Here is a 16466-nt window from a genome sequence, read left to right as displayed (position 1 = left end):
ACCGTGCTTGTCCTAAGTGGAATATGCTGACCTAGGCAGTGTGTGAGAAAGCACCTACTATGACACACTCAGAGAACTGAGAAGAACGTGGCTCAGAATCAGGGCATTGTGACCACTTACCAACCCCCCAGTTACTGTGATATAATTTGCTGCATGCTACATTTGAATATGCTATGCTGCTCAGTTCTCAATTATTTTAAGTGCACTTTTGTTTTATTTTTATGGTTTTGAGACAGGGTCTCATATGGTCCAGGGGTGCTGAAACTTGCTATCTAAGACTGATCTTAAATTTCTGATCTTCCTGCCTTTCCCTCCCAAGTACTAGGATTACAGATGTATATCACCACACCCAGATGCATTTTAATTTTATAAACAATGTAATGACTGGTACAGAATTATGAAAACACCTTATGTGCTTTCTACTTGCAATAGTTTAGTCACCCCCCCTTCCGGGTTTCCAATACTCTTTCTCTAGGGTATGTTTTATTTTATTTTGTTTTGTTTTGTTTATAGCTGTGATTCTATGTATGTAGTATGATTAAATATTTTTCTGGCATGGAGAGAAGTTACTTAAGGCAAAGTTAACAGAAATAAAGTTTTTCTACAGCTTTGAATTTTTAATCATTTTACTTTTAGTTACGTATATGGGCAGGTAAGTGTATGTGTGTAGTGCTCACAGAGGCCAGAGGGTTGTTGGATTCCCTGGAGCTAAAGTTGTGGGTGGTAGTGAGCCACCTGACATGGGTATAGGGAACTGACCTCGGGTCCTCTGCAAGAGAGCATGCACATTTAACTGCTGAGCTATCCCTCCAGTTCTATCTAGAGTTCTAAAAAGTCATTGCTTTGGAGTTATCTTAAGGAACAAATAGCAAAGCAAGCTTATAGGACCTTTGCTAACTATTACATGCACACATGCACACACCTATAGACCCATTGTATTCAGCGGAAGGTTTCTACTCTCCATATCCAGTAGGAAATTTCCCATACAAGGCAATACATGCATTCTCACCCATGCAGGACCCACAGGGTGGAAAGATGGAGTGTATTCTTATTAAAAAGTATAGGACTGGGGCTGGGCGATGGCTCAGTGCGGAGCTTGCTTGCTAAGCAAGTGTGAGGACCTGACTTTGGATCTCCAGAACCCACACAGGAGCTGAGTGTTGTAGTGCAGCCCCAGCCTCAGCAGACAGCTAAGAATCATGCAGCTCTCGGGGGTTCACTGGCCAGCCAGTCTAGGGAAAACAGCAGTTCCAAGTCCAATGAGAGACCTGGTCCCCCCAAAATAAGGTGGGTCCTGTCCTGTCTCCAGTCACATCACTGTCTAGAAGAGAGTCAGAAATACAAGTTTTGTAATGATTTGGAGTGACAGCTTTGCTTTGTTTTTATTGTGTCTGACAAGATATCTGATGCTTCTTTGGCTATCTTATTTTAATAAAATAAATTAAAATGAAAGAAATAAAGTGGAAAGCAATAGAAAAAGACTCAACGCCAACCTCTACCCTCCATGCTCACATGGCGAGCACATTCAAACACACACACACACACACACACACACACACACACACACACGGCATATACACCACCCACAACCCCCCAGAAATATGTGCTGACCTGTATGTTCCCTCAAATCTGTGTTGATGCCCTAGGCTCCAGTATGACTATTTGGGGATTAGGAAGAAAAGTTAAATGAGATCATGGGGTGAGTGCCTAATCCAGAAGGACTGGTGTCCTTATGTACAGGAACAGGGACAGCAGGGGTGCATATGCAGAGGGGAGGGCCACATGAGGACATAGTGAGAAGATGCTCTCTGCAAGCCAGAAGGAGAGGCCTCACCAGAAACCAGCCCTAGAACACCTCGACCTGAACTGCCAGCAGCCGACACTGAGAAAATACCTCTGTTGTGAAGCTGGCAGGCTGAGGCAGTCTATCATGGCAGCCTGAGGAAACTAATAAAGCAAGCATGCGGGCATCTACTGAATGGGCATCTATTGTCCTTTCTTTTCAATGTTCCTGAGGTTTCAGCCCTTCCAAAATAACACGTTGAGAAACAGGAATGGGTGGAATGGTGTCAGCGCTTGGCATGGACCGTTTCATTAAATCCAGTAAACAGCACATATCATGGGTGTTGCCCCTGCTCTTTGCAGATGAGAGCACAGAACAGGGAGGCTGAGCCTGGATCTTGATTGGACAGCTTCCTACTCTCTCTGTGCGATGCCGAAAGAACAAAACCTCCCAAGGAAGAGAGGAGGCTCTGTACTCCACCCGTTGCAGCCTCTCTTGCCAAGCTAGTCACCTCTACATGGGACATCCATCATCTATGTCCTTCAAAGAGGTATGGCCATCCCATTGTCACGGCAGCCACATTTGTCTTGCACATAAGAGGAGTGACGGGTGCCTGAGGACCCAAGACAGAACAGGCGACAATTTCAAGCAAGTTAGCATTTTCTGACCTCAAGGCAAAGCCATCAGGGTAGAGACTACTGCGAGTGAGAGATATACTCCAGTGTACATGTGGTCACCCAGAACACGAAGACAGCTGGCCCAGCACTGGCAGACATGTGCAAAACTACCCTGAGTTTGAGTGAAGCATGCACACTTGGCCTTTTGGCAGGTACCCAGGAGGGAGCCAGACATGGGATATGCAGCCCGATGGGCCTTTCCCATCAATGCTGTGATCCCTGCCTGGAGGGTTTTTTTTTTTTTTCCTTTTAACAAGGGCTTTATATGTCAGAGTGCCCCACCCCTGAACCGAGCCAAACAATTTAGCAGAGGATGAGACTCAGAGTGTTCCTGTACATGTCTCCCTTCGAGCCCTCTGTATCACACTGGAAATGAAACAAACAACGCCATTTCCACAGCTGTCTTCTACAGGGACTGCCTGTGAAGGGGAGTCCATGGCTTCCCTTCAGGATGATTGAAGTCATCACCATCAGAAACAGCCTGAGAGATGCACCTCTGTAAACCTACTCATTCTTATCAGAGAGCAACCAAGAATGAATTCCGCTCAGTGAGGGGCACACAACAACTCCCTCTGAGTTAAGAGTCCAAGGTTGGTCTATTTAGCATAAGACCAGACCAGGGATCTCTTTGATTACCCATCAGAAGCAATACTAACAGTCAGATTAAAGCCACTTGCCAGAAGCAGATTTGCCTAAGGGCAGCAGAAATCCTAAGAACTGGTCTGTTGAGGGTTGTGCATTAATTAGACTGGCATAAATCCTTTTATGCTTCAAGATTGAATAGAAATGTGTGGGATAAGGCTATGTTCACTATCAGCTGGGAAAGCAAGTGCCCTTCGTGGTGGCCTTTCTGCTCTGGGGATGAGATCATGAAGGACAAAGGACCACAACTTCTTTCTGGGGCAGACTCTGCCTACAGCACCCTAAAGGAGCAACCTAAGGGTGTTGGCTCAAGAGTAGCAGAAACTTGGTAAGCAAATATTGAGGGTCACAGAAAAGGTGCTCCCCACTGCCTCAGTACAGACAAACATATCTGACTAGGCTTCTAAATGCACAGGTCTGAAAGCACACAGTGATGCTGACCTACAAGGATGCTAACTGGAGAATGTAAATATAGCTGCTGCATCCCTGGCCTTTTAAACCAACATACTAAAGGAAACCAGCATTGATGGAGAGTTGACATATACTGAGTATTTACTCAAGCCAAGCCCACGCTAAGCAAGTTACAATTTCACTTAACCCACACAGCAGCTTGGTAGAGGGAATTTTTCCATGGTATACATGAAAAAAATTTCCCAGAAAGGGTCTAGCTAGAAGGGAGAGAACTGTTGATGCAAAGCAAGATCAAAGCACCACCTGGCTCCAGAGCTGTTTTCTGTATGTCCTGTCTACACCAGCTTCTCACGAGGACAGGTACAGCCTTCACTCTTCCATGTACACCAGTCCCCTTCTTTTTCAATTCCATGCAACAGGCAGAGCACTGGCTTAGAAATGTCACCTGTGTGGGTTTTTCTGACAGCTGTGGCCCAGCCTCTGACATCTGCTCCATCCTACACAGGGATACCTAGTATCCTGGAGTCTTTTTGCTTCTCCCCAGAAATCTCAGTGAAGTCCCTCTGGCCTTGGATCCCAGGGACACTTAGTATTAGGTACAGTGATCATCCATGGGAGTGATGACAATTTTCCTCCCTGGAATCTGGATCCTTGCCTACTTTCAACACTGTGCTCATAATATCTGGTATGTGACAACACTCAATAGATAATACTATAGAATGAATAAACATGTAAGTGGATGGATGGTTGGATGGATGATGGATGTGGATGCTGGGTAGATGGACAGGTAGATGGATGGATAGATGTATATATGGACAAATAGGTAGATAGATAGATGAATGAATAAATGGTAAAACCAATCCTCATACCACACCTTGTTCGGCATCCCTTCCCAGACTAGACTGCTGGCATGCAGAGTTCCAAGGAGGATGGGCTTGTCCCAGAATACCAGTCACATCTCAGTGGCCCTGAATAACTTGATTCTGTCCCTGGGAAAACTGGACCAGTGAGAGCTGCTGTTCTCAATTCACCAATTTGATGGGTGTCACCTCCTCCTCCTCCTCCTCATGAAGGGATTGGAAGGATGCAAAGAGCATGGCAGAGCAACACAGAAGCATCTGTCTTTGTGGAGAACTGATAAGGGTTGAGATGGTCTTTAGTTTGATACCCAAGGCAAGAATGCAGGGACCTGGGCAACATCCCTTATCCCCACCCCACTATAGCACCCAGTCTCTGGATAAGAATCAGGGTTGGTAACTCCTAAGCCTGTTCTAACTCATTAACTTCCACTCTGCCTCTGGCTTTCCTTTTCCAGAATGAGCATTGGAATTCCATGAGTACCGGTAATGACGTTATATGGGGAAATCTTTTAATCTTTTTAATTAGAGTAATTTATGAGTAGATGTCATTTACAGACATCTGCCCTATATAGTTGGTAATAAGTTAGTTGCTTATATACCTTTAACTGATGGAAGCTGCCAGTGGATGGAGGAGCTGGGACTAAGGCCTCCATAACTTTTCCAAGAAGTATTTTTAAAAGTATTTTGCCTTTGTGGATTCATCTATAAAACAAGAATCTTAGACTAGGAGGTTATAGAAACACTGTGATTGAAGGAAAAAAACATGTCCTAATCTTCAAGTGAAATTCTAATCTGAGAATACTGCTACACATTTTCTATCTTTGGTTCAAGTTCACTTGTATCCATCTATCTGTCATCTCTCCACCCTCCATCTGCCCATTTATCCATTCATCCATCTATCCACCCATGTATCCATCTCTACATCTATTCATCCCTCTGCTCACCCATCTATCTATCTAACCATCATCCACACCCATCATCCACCACCCACCATCCATCATCCACCATCCACCCATCTACCATCCACCCACAGCTTTGCTGTGGATGATGCTGACTTTCTTAGCTCCGCCTGGGTCCATTGTCTGTTTCACAGTGGGTTGAGAACATGGTAAGATGAGGTATGATTGGCTCCCACACCCTGCCAGCACCTTAAGATGACTTGGGTACTTTGTTTCCCCATACATGACAACTGGTTAGAGTTTGAACTGGCTGGGCAGCTGTACTGGATGTGACCCACTGGCCAGAGGAAGACAAGAGAACCTGTGCTAAGAAAGGACACCAATTCTAGGTCTTTAAGACCTTCTGCCATGAAACCAGAAGGAAACCGGTCAATCTAGGGAATCACAATGACTTTTAATAAAGACATTGCTACACTGCCAGCTGCCTCATCAACTCACTCTGTTCTTGCTCACTGAGCTGGGCCACTTTATATTCTCAGTTCAGGCTTAGCTTTCCTTGCTCATTCTGTAATAGAAAAAAAAATAGACCAATGAAAAGAAAACCTCTCAAGGCTTGAAAAAGTTGTTGGGGAAGATGAGAATATAAATGTGTGCCCAGGTTTGTGCGGAGGCTGGAGGCAACCATGAGGATTGCTTTCAGGTGCTGTTCATGTTGTTTTGGCTTGGGGGTTGGTTCTGCTTTCTTGGGGAGAGGTTGTGTATTTGTTTGTTTTAGTTGTTCTGAGATCGGGTCTCTCACTGGCCTGGAACTCAGCGAGCAGTTGGCTGGCTACTGAGTCCCGGAGATCCTCTTGTCTCAGCCCTGGAATTAAAAGCATGCACCACCCACCCAGCTTTTGAAAATGTCTATTCTGAGATAGATCTTAAGTCCCCATGCTTTGCGTGGTAAATACTTTGCCACCTGTGCTCCCTCTCCAGTCCCACAATTCTTTTTGTTTATTTATTTGCTTTTTATAGTTCTGGGGATCTCTGCCACTGAGTGCTCAGTTTGGTATATTCTCCGGAGTTGGTGCCACGTATGTACATGTTTCCAGAGCTCAAAATGTGACTGAGGGATACTTTACAGACTAAACCCCAAGCCCTGGTCTATTTTCTTATTTGTTTCCTTGTAAGTCACTGATCTATGTAGCAGGAGAGTGGGAAGGTCGTGCATCCACGTTACTGGGAACCAAGCTGCCCTAATATCAAGGTCATGAAGACATCCCAGGCTCCTGCCACAGCTGCGGGCTGATCTTGGGAAGATTAGCTGCTGTCAGAGTTGGCATCTGAGACCATAAACAGACCCAGGGGACTGCAAATGAATGCATGTGATACAAGGAGCTTTTAGAGAGAACACAGAGACAAGACTTCTGCCCAGCATATCCATCCTTTGTCCTTTTTTCCTTTTCCCTCCTAGAAAGATCTTTTCAGTGTTTCCAGAACAAATACCAAGTGTTTTGTTGCATTTCTACCTTAAAACCAAGTTTCTTCCTTTCTTAGAAATTAGATAGGCTGTTTCAATGTTTTCAGGGTGCCTGAGCTGTAGAGGGTCATAGGAAGGATTTCTAACTAGAAGACTAAGAGGAATAACTGCCAAAGGAGAGAGCAGGAGACAGATGGCAATCCCTGCAGATAAGGAAAAACTGTTCTGTTGTGACATGGAGGTAACATGGAGTCTAGGAGTAGATAAAGGTGACAGTTTCCCTTCTTTGGGGACATGGAGGTAGTTGTCTAGGGAGATCAAGACAGAAATCCCAGGTCAGAATGAGTACCAGAAAGGACAGGGCTGAACAAAGAGAAAGTTCTAGAAATAGGAGAGATCCTAATTGGCATGTGCCCATATGGAGATCATCTGAGACTAGGGACATGCCAGTTGAATGACCAAGGAAAAAACCTCAGAGTCACACAGAGCTGGAACTAGTTCTGGTTCCCACCAGCCAGAGTGGAAAATGTTCATAGCTCACAGGGCATCTGTCAGGGGACCAAGAAGGGTTTCGTCTCCATGGTGGGAAATTAACCCTCTCATAAACATGGCCGTGGCCTTGCCTTCCAAAGCAAGATTCAAAAACACTGAGCTGTCCCAAATAACCATCCCAGAGCAAAGTTCAAGAATATTTATAGAAATATAAAAATATCTACTACCCAAAAGCTTTAAACTCACAATGTCTGGCATGCAAAGAAGCAGGGACAGATGAGCCATGGGGAAAAGAAAACACAAATCATCAAAACCGACCCAGACGTCACAAAAGGTATCATGGGGCTAGCGGCATGACCCAGTAGAAGATTGCTTGCTTAGCACACACAGGGCCTGGGATCGGTCCTCGGCATCACAGAAATAACTATATTTGATATGTCCACTGAGCCTGTCAAACACAGAAATGGAAGGCATAAAAAGACCCAAATCCTATGGCCAAGGGTGAAAGTGGCAGCGTGAGGCGAAGAATAAACTGGTTGAGAGTGGCAGATTCAACACGTAGAGAAATAGGCTAGTGAACTTGAAGGTGCTGCAATAGAAATGTCCAAATGGAGGATCGAGACTAAAGGAGTAGCATGTAATAATAATAATAAATAATAATGTTGTTATTATAGTTTTTGAGACAAGGTTTCTCTGTGTAGACTCACTTTGTAGATCTGGCTGACCTCGAACTCACAGAGATCTACCTGTCTCTGCCTTGCAAGTGCTGGGTTTAAAGGCATGTGCCTCCATGTCCAATTTGAGGCTAGAATTATTAACAAGGTGTGGGGCAGATGCCAGTGGGTAAATACAAGTATTACTGGAGTCCTCAGTGACAGACAGTAAATAAAAGAAAAAAAATGAGGAAATAAAGGCTGAAAAGTTTCCAACTTCATTTTAAACTGTAAACCTATGTCACAGCCAATAATATCAACTATATGTACAAGAAACAGCAAAAAAAACTGTATCAAGGTATATTACCATCTAATTGCTTAATGCTAATGAAAAATAAAATAATAAAATCAGGGGAAGAGGGGCTGAAGAGATGGCTCAGCGGTTAAGAGCACTGGCTGTTGTTCCAGAGATCCTGAGTTCAATTCCCAGCAACCTTGGCATGGTGGCTCACAACCATCTGTAATGGGATCTGATGCTCTCTTCTGGTGTGTCTGAAAATAGCTACAGTGTACTTATGTACATAAAATAAATAAATCTTTTTTTTAAAAGCAGTTGAAGAAAAAAAGTACAGAGCTAAGGACCATAGCAAACAACATTAAAAATAATGTAAGCTGAAATACAGTCGGGTACCATCTGATGGGGAAAAATACTGTCTACTGAGGATTCTTTGCTCACATAAATTTTTTTTCCTGAAATACAGTAAAATAAAGATTTTTTTTTTAGATAAGTGAAGGCTAAAAGAATTAACCAGCCAGTCGTGGTGACGCAATGTCTTTAATCCCAACACTCAGGAGCAAGAAGCAGCAGCTAGAGCTCTGTGAGTTCCAGAATGGCCAGAGTTACGTAGTGAGATCCTGTCTCAATAAAATAAAATAAAATAAAATAAAATAAAATAAAATAAAATACAAACTGAATGAACGAAGCACCAATAGATTTACTGTTGTTATTGTTTTCAGGTTTTTGGTGTTTTTGTTTGGTTGGTTGATTTTGTTGTTGTTCGAGATAGGATCTTACTGTGTAACTCTGGCTGGCCTGGAGCTCAGAGATCTACCTGTCTCTGCCTCCTGAGTGTTGAGGTTATAGGTGTGCCACCTTTCCACGCCAGATTTATCTTTCAAGAAATGTTAACGGAAGCCCTTCACCAGAAGGGGAAGAACACCAGATCGTGAACTGATCCTACACCAAAGAACAATAGATACCAGGATGGGCACTGTGCACATAGCCTTCCCTGTTATGCTCTCAATCTCATGGTTGTTTGAAGCAAGAGAATCTACTGTTACATATTTGTAACTTACACATTAATAAAATGAGTTATGACCATATAAGACCAAAGGGCAGAGGAATGACAGTTTGCTCCTTTTGTTCCCTAAGATTTATTTTTATGTTGTGTGTGAATATTCCTGCATGTATGTCTGTGCACTGTATGCATGCAGTGCCCATGGAGGACATAAGAGGACATCAGATTCCCCTGGAACTGGAGTCACAGGCAGTTGTGAGCCACAGAATGGGTATAGAGAACTGAACCTGGGTCCTCTGCAAGAGCAGCCAAGTCCTTCTAAGCACGGAGAGGTCTCTCCAGCCCCTCAAGATTTACTCTTGTACGACTCTCCTAATGTGGATGAAAAGCTTCTTCAATTACTCTGAAGCAGATTGTGATACATCCACAATACATATGCTAGTTCCTAAAACAAGTGGACAGTTCCTAAAACAAGTGGGCAAACAAAAAAAAGGGGGGGGGATGCGGGGCAGGGCAGAGGATGAGGGAGGAGCATGGAAAATGGTACATTGTAGTCTGATACTACTTCTATGCCTACTTTTCAATAGTTCAATGATCAAGTAGGCAGACAATTATTCTGCATATTTAAACCCCGACAACACCATCAACATGCCTCACCTAATCAACATGTATTAAATACTATCTGTATTTCTTTTTTAATTTGTGTGTTGATATGTATGCCAAAGGACAACTTGAAGCCAGGCAGTGGTGGTGCACACCTTTAATCCCAGCACTTGGGAGGCAGAGAAAGGCGGATTTCTGCGTTTGAGGCCAGCTTGGTCTACAGAGTGAGTTCCAGGACAGCCAGGGCTACACAGAGAAATCCTGTCTCGAATAAACAAAAACAAACAAACAAAGGACAACTTGAAGGAGTTGGCTCCCTCCAGTACGTGAGTTCTGAAGCCTCAACTCAGACTGTCAAGCTTGGCAGCAAGCAAGTGCCTTCGCCCTCTGAGGTTATAGCTCTGGCCCAAAGGTAGCCCAGGCTGGCCACAAATTTCTGATCTTCTTGTCTGTCTCTTTAGCCTATGCTAAGGTCATGTGTTACCACAATGACTTAAATAGTATCTACTAAAAATAAAATAACCTTCTCTTTAAGTACAAAGAGAACAATTGTTCTCTAAAAAATTATCATATGTGCACTAAAGCTGCCTCAATAACATCAAGATAATTCAGGTATATGAACAATTTATCTGTCTACAGTAGGATTGAATTATAGATCAATAACAGGAAGAAATCTAAACACCCACAGCCACTTGGAGGCCAGGAAGCTTGTCTCTTAATGGTCCATGAATGAGATGAGGCAGAGGAGAAATGGGAAGCGCTTTCATTGAATGGGAGTACAGATGTAAAACTTTATGAGATACATCAAAAACGGAGCTCAGAGCAACACACACAGCAAGGACATCTGGGCTTTACATAGGTCTCGGATGAGCTCAGCTCCCACCTTACAGCACACGGAGACTGGGCGCACTAGCCAGCGCTCTGAACACCACAGCTTAGAAATGGCTGAGGTGGAGCAGGAGAGATGGCTTAGTAGCTAACAGTGCCCCAACCAGCCTGGGCACCTGACTTCCCAGAACCTGCAGTGTGGAAATAGAGAACTAACTCCCAAAAGTTACCCTCTGGTGTGCGAGCACGCACACACACACATACACACACACACACTTTTGAAAAAGATCAAATTGAGATGGTAACTTTCATGAAATAATCAACAAGCAGCAGAATATTAAAATCAATCACACACACTATTTAATTCCATTTTTAGGAAAAGTTAGGGAAACCTATCAGTGGTGACAAATGTCAGAATAACTCTCACTCTTGGACAAGCAGTCAAATGGGATGACAGGCATGCTCTCACTCTAGGTTTGGATGTGCCTACACAGGCATGGAGGGGTTTACGTGTTCACCAGCTTCTCGGGTTTAGACATCTACTGCCCTCCCAAAGAGGCAAGGTCTGCCTGTATAATCCTTGCTTGCTAGCCTGAATCTCTCTATGTACACCCAATGGTCTTGAACTCACAGAGATCCACCTGCCTCGAGGCGCTGGAATGAAAGGCCTGTGTTACCACACCTGGCTGCTGATTCGACAATAATACAAAAGAAACTATAGGGATTCCTGTAAGAGCATCAGTAATTGCCAGGGTCCAGAATGGGGGACAGAGAAGGCAGAGATGACTGGGTGAGCCCTGGGGGATAGTCATGGCAGGAAACCGTTCTGCATGATGTCACAATGAAGGGAACATGGCAGGACAGGTCTCACAGACCCATAGCGTGAGCGTCAGGGTGAACCTTAGTGTAGATGCTAGACTGCAGGGAATAATAATCCTCCAGCAATGACTCAGTGATGGGAATAAACATCCCAGTTAAGTCAAGGTATCCACAGTAACAGAAATCGTACAGAGGAGGCAGAACAAGGTGCCTGGGGACTTTCTATACTATCTTCTTTTTCCTCCTCCTCCTCTTCCTCCTCTTCCTTTTCACTGTTTTTAAAAGCCAGACAAGGAGACTCATGGCTTTGATTTTTTTTTTAAATAATTATGTATATGTATGGTGGAGGGGTGTCACATGAGAGCAGTGTCTCCAGAGGCCAAAAGAGGACATCAGATTCCCTGGAGCTGGAGTTACAGGAGTGAACTGAACTCAAGTCCACTGCTCTTAACTTGGGAGCCTTCTCTCTACCCTCTCCTATCTCCTAAACGTTTCTGTACATCTAAAACCATTCTAAGAATAGCCCATTATTTTAAAATTATACATATATGTATACAGGTGAAGTGTGTTCATACATACATACATGTGTGTGTATGCAAAAAAAATGTAGCTTTCTCACGCTGGAGAAAAGAATTGAAAAGCAAACCCAGAAACGCATGAGAGACACTAACATTTTGATTGTAGTTATCTACAGACGGGAAGAGTAGGAGAGGTTCCTCTGCCCTCCATTTTCCTCTATCTTCCCAGTTGTCCCAATAAATGGGTATTGTCTCGCTCACACACACACACACACACACAAAATTTAATAATAATCCTGTTTTTCTTTTTAAAGCTTACAATGGCCTGTTGCTCCTGGATGGGCAGAAAGCCTTTAGCCAGGTCACTTCCAGCCAGAAGCTCAGGTGCAGGCGCCTAGCCTCCCTTCCACACCCGCCAGGGTTCCTTCCAGCCAGAGATAATAAACAATGAGTCAGAAGGAGGACAGAGGCTGACCCTTCTCCTTAGGCCTTGAGAGGAGAGCTGGCAGGCTAGAAAGGGATGGTGAGATAGCTGTGTGCTGCCTATGACCTAAAGAACCAGGCCCACTGCTGCTCAAAGCTCCCGTCAAATCTTGTTAAGTTCTCTTTAAGGCCTGACTTTGTTTACAGGGAATAGATACTAAGGATCAACTGGGTTTCTGTTCCAGTGTGTCTGTGGTTAGGGGTCTGGGTTTGGGGCGCCATCAATCAGGAGTGCTTCGAATTCCCACCGTGCCCCCTCCTGTCTCTGTGAGCCTGTACCTTGCTTAACCTCTCTGAGCCTTGTTTTTTTCCCAGGGTTCCCTCAGGTCGTCTATATTCGAGTATCCAGAAGGCTTTGCTCCAGGATGTGTGTAGCTCTGGACCCCTGGGTCTAGCACTCAGCAGGCATGTTTGCAGAGAGAAATAAGACACACCCTTGCCTTTCAGCAAAGCCCATTGATTTTATTTTACATTTTTTTAAACACCTGGCTACCTTCCTGACACTGACTTTACTCAAACATGAAGGATATTTTTGCTCTAGGCAGGAGACTGTCTCATGAAAAGCAGCTGATAAAGGAATGGTTTAACCAGAGTTCGAGACTCTGCGGCTCAGAGGTACCTAGGAGCTGATGCTGCTTCAGGACCGGCAGGGGGCATTTACCCAACACACAGGTAAATCTTATCACCAGGGAGATGGGGACCACCGCTCCCTACCCCAGAGTCCGCTTCTGATGGTCCACCCCCCCACCACCCTCACCCCCTGCTCCATTCCTCAGCTCTACACTGTGGCTTAAAGTCACTGAAATAAGGATGCAGGGAGGAGCTGGCCTATCTGAGAATAGTGTAAATCACAGAAACCGCAGTAAGGACCTCACAGGATTTGGGGCCATAATCACCCCATTAAACTGCCACTCTTCCCGACTGCCGGGGGCCTGCTTAAATAAAGGCCCGATCAGGAGTCTCCCCAGCCAATCTTTACCTCGCCTATAGTCTTTCCTTCATGTCTAAACTGATTAATTTCTCCACAGTTGCTCACAAGTGGACTGCCAGGTTTCTTTGAGGGTTCTTGGTCCCAAACCTTGGCATCTTTGACTCATCGATTCTACTCATCCTCAGGTAGCACCGAGCCATGAGATCATAGGGTAGTCTCTCACATACATTGGACAGAATTATAGGCCAGCCTAGGACTTAACAATATAGACCAGGCTGGCTTCAACCCCACAGAAGACCAGAGTCTCTGCTGCAGGCATTAAAGGCATGTGACATCACGGCCAACCATATTCTTTTTTTTTTTTTTTTTTAACAGAGATTTCATCTGAGAATGTTAACAACCATGCTTGAAGCCTAAGCACAGCTGACCTTTGAGAGTCACCTCCTACTCTTGCCGGCTGTAAACAGTAATTTGCTGAGATTATGAACCTTGCGCACAGTCAAAACAAATACCTTACCTTCCGCATGACCTTCTTATAGTAAGGAGGCCTTTTTTGACCTATTTTTCTTTAACCACCCTATAATCCTCTCCAATGTGTCTGAGACACTACCCTACAATCTCATTCCCATTAGAGGGAAAAAAAAGAAAACAACAATGACAATAATGTCCCTTACAAGCACAATGCATACAGTCAGGTAGACGATGCCCCAGGTAAAGGCACTTGCCACCAAGCCCCATGGCATGAGCGAGTTTGATCGCCCAGAACGACACATGGTCAGAGAGAACCAGCTCCTGCAGATTGTTCCCTGACCTTCTCAACTGTACCGTGACAGACGTATACCCCAATAAATAAAAGCAATTATTACTGAAACCCTGTGAACAATGGCTTAAGAAACCACCACCACCTCCCTATATAATTAGTGTGTTAAGATGGTCACAGGCACCTGACCCTTCTGCGAATCCTGTCTTGAGTATGCACTCTCTCTCTCTCTCATGAGCATCTTTCTTCTCTAACACACATGCTTAAATCTAGTTTATTTAGTCTTTAAGATTATTTATTTTTATTTATATGTACATGTATGTGTATATGCATGTGAATGCATGTATTTTTAGGAACCGGAGTGCTGACTCCCTTGGGACTGGAGATACAGGCAGTTGTGAGCCATCTGATATAGATGCTGGGACCTGAACTCCATTCCTCTGCAAGAACAGTAAGCAATCTTAACTGCTGAGGCATCTTTACAGCCCCCCTGAATCTATTTTAAAATCTTTTTCTTATTACACTCTAACTTTGATCCATATTGAATCCTGAACTTTTTTTTCCCTGTGGCAAAGCCAAAAATCCTGGCTCCACCAGAGTGGAGGTCTCTCCAAAGTCACCCCTAGGGCTACATCCCTGCTTCCTCCACAGCCTCAAAGCCCAGATATTCTATGAAAGTTGTGTGACAAGATCAGCTTGCATGTTGTAGGGCTACCGTTCTTGATTGTTGGTATGTAAGAAGAGAAAGGCTACGGGATGTGATGGGCCTGGAACCTAATCCAGATGCAGACATCTGGGCCAACTGCACCAAGTAGACCAGGGGAGCAGCAGGGGTGTTAACTGGATTAAGCTAGCTTCCCTCTGGAGGGGAGGACTGACCTCCCTCGGGAACCCAAGTGCAGCCAGGTACAGACACTTACTGAGTTTGGACTATGCAAGGTCAAGTTATAACAGTGACACCATGTGGCAATCAGGAAGCAAGGCAGTTAGACCAGCTCCCCTGTAGGTGAGGAACCTACCCTAGGGGACATGTTGGCCCCTAGTTCTCCTATAATTCAAATAGGGAGATGGTTCTTAAGGCAAAACAGGGACTTTCTCCAACTGTTGCAGATATTTAATGCTCCACGTCTGTGTCCTTGTTTGTGGTGTGGAGATAAACCTGGGTAGAGAGGCAATCCTTGGTAAGATTAATTTGTACCTTTCTCCTTGTACATTCTCTCTCCATATTTGTTGAGAACTGGCTCTGGGGCCTCCTAAATCAACGGGTGTTCGAGTTCCCGAGGCACATATCCACAATGTATTCTCCCGAATACCTTAAATCATCTTAATTCCTTTTAAAATCGGTCTGGTTGTGGTTTTTGGAAACAATGTCTGGCTACAGAGTCCTAGCCTGCAGAGAACTATCAGTTGTAACCCATACCAGTCTCTCACTCATGGTAGTCCTTCTGCCTCTGCTCCAAGTGCTGAGCTCACACAGAAAATACCCCGCTGTGCCTGGTTAGACTACTTATAGCTAACAGGGTGAAGATAGATGATACACTGTGCTGTTTAGGAATAATTTTTAAGTCTGTATATGTTCATTACAAGTGCATTTACCCCTGTCCATGGTGGGTTGAATCCACAGATGCAGAGCCTCAAAGGATAAGGATAAAGAGGACAACTGTTTTCCTCCCACACCTCAGCTGCCACAGGCCTTTCTGCACTTCCTGTCTCTGGAGCTTTTGCAAGTGGAAAATAGTCTGAACTTCATGACTATTCCTAGCCCCTGTAAAAGCCTGAATCCTTTCAGAGTAGACGCTGATTGTCCCACTGGGCCACTGGAGACTGCAGACGAATTTGAAGATGAAAGAGCCGAGAAAAGTCCTGGAGCGGGGTTGGGGTAGGGTGGGTGGAGGTACGTGTCGGGGGATATGGTAAGGAATCCCTTCTCCTGCTTCCTGACTGTATTCTCGGGCTCAGAGGTGAATGAGCATTGAGAACAGCCCCAAGGGAATGGTCATGTGGCAAAGGTTACAGGGAGGTGGCATGGTCATGTGGTCCATGGATAGCGTGGCTGGGTCTCTTGGTGGTGGAATAGGAGAGAGGAGGTCAGATGACAGCCTCAGTACACCAGGCTTTAGAGAAGGATGTCAAGTATGAAATGGTAGCTCACATCTTTAATCCCAACACTCAAGAGGCAGAGGTAGGTAGAACTCTGTGAGTTCCAGGCCAGCCTGGTCTAGGACTACCAAGTCTATGTAGTAAGAGACCTTATCTCAGCCGGGCGTGGTGGCGCACGCCTTTAATCCCAGCACTCGGGAGGCAGAGGCAGGCGGATTTCTGAGTTCGAGGCCAGCCTGGTCTACAA

At 44.8% G+C, this 16466-nt stretch overlaps 1 protein-coding gene across 9 annotated transcripts in view; it reads right to left on the bottom strand.

Moving 5' to 3' along the window:
- The window catches only part of Tacc2 (transforming acidic coiled-coil containing protein 2), a 210366-nt gene that overhangs the window by 143874 nt on the left and 50026 nt on the right, over positions 1–16466 (bottom strand). The window lies entirely within an intron of this gene.

The sequence above is a fragment of the Mus caroli genome, chromosome 7, assembly GCF_900094665.2.
Source record: "Mus caroli chromosome 7, CAROLI_EIJ_v1.1, whole genome shotgun sequence".
Taxonomy (NCBI): Eukaryota; Metazoa; Chordata; class Mammalia; order Rodentia; family Muridae; genus Mus; species Mus caroli.
This window is presented reverse-complemented; position numbering and strand designations above follow the sequence as displayed.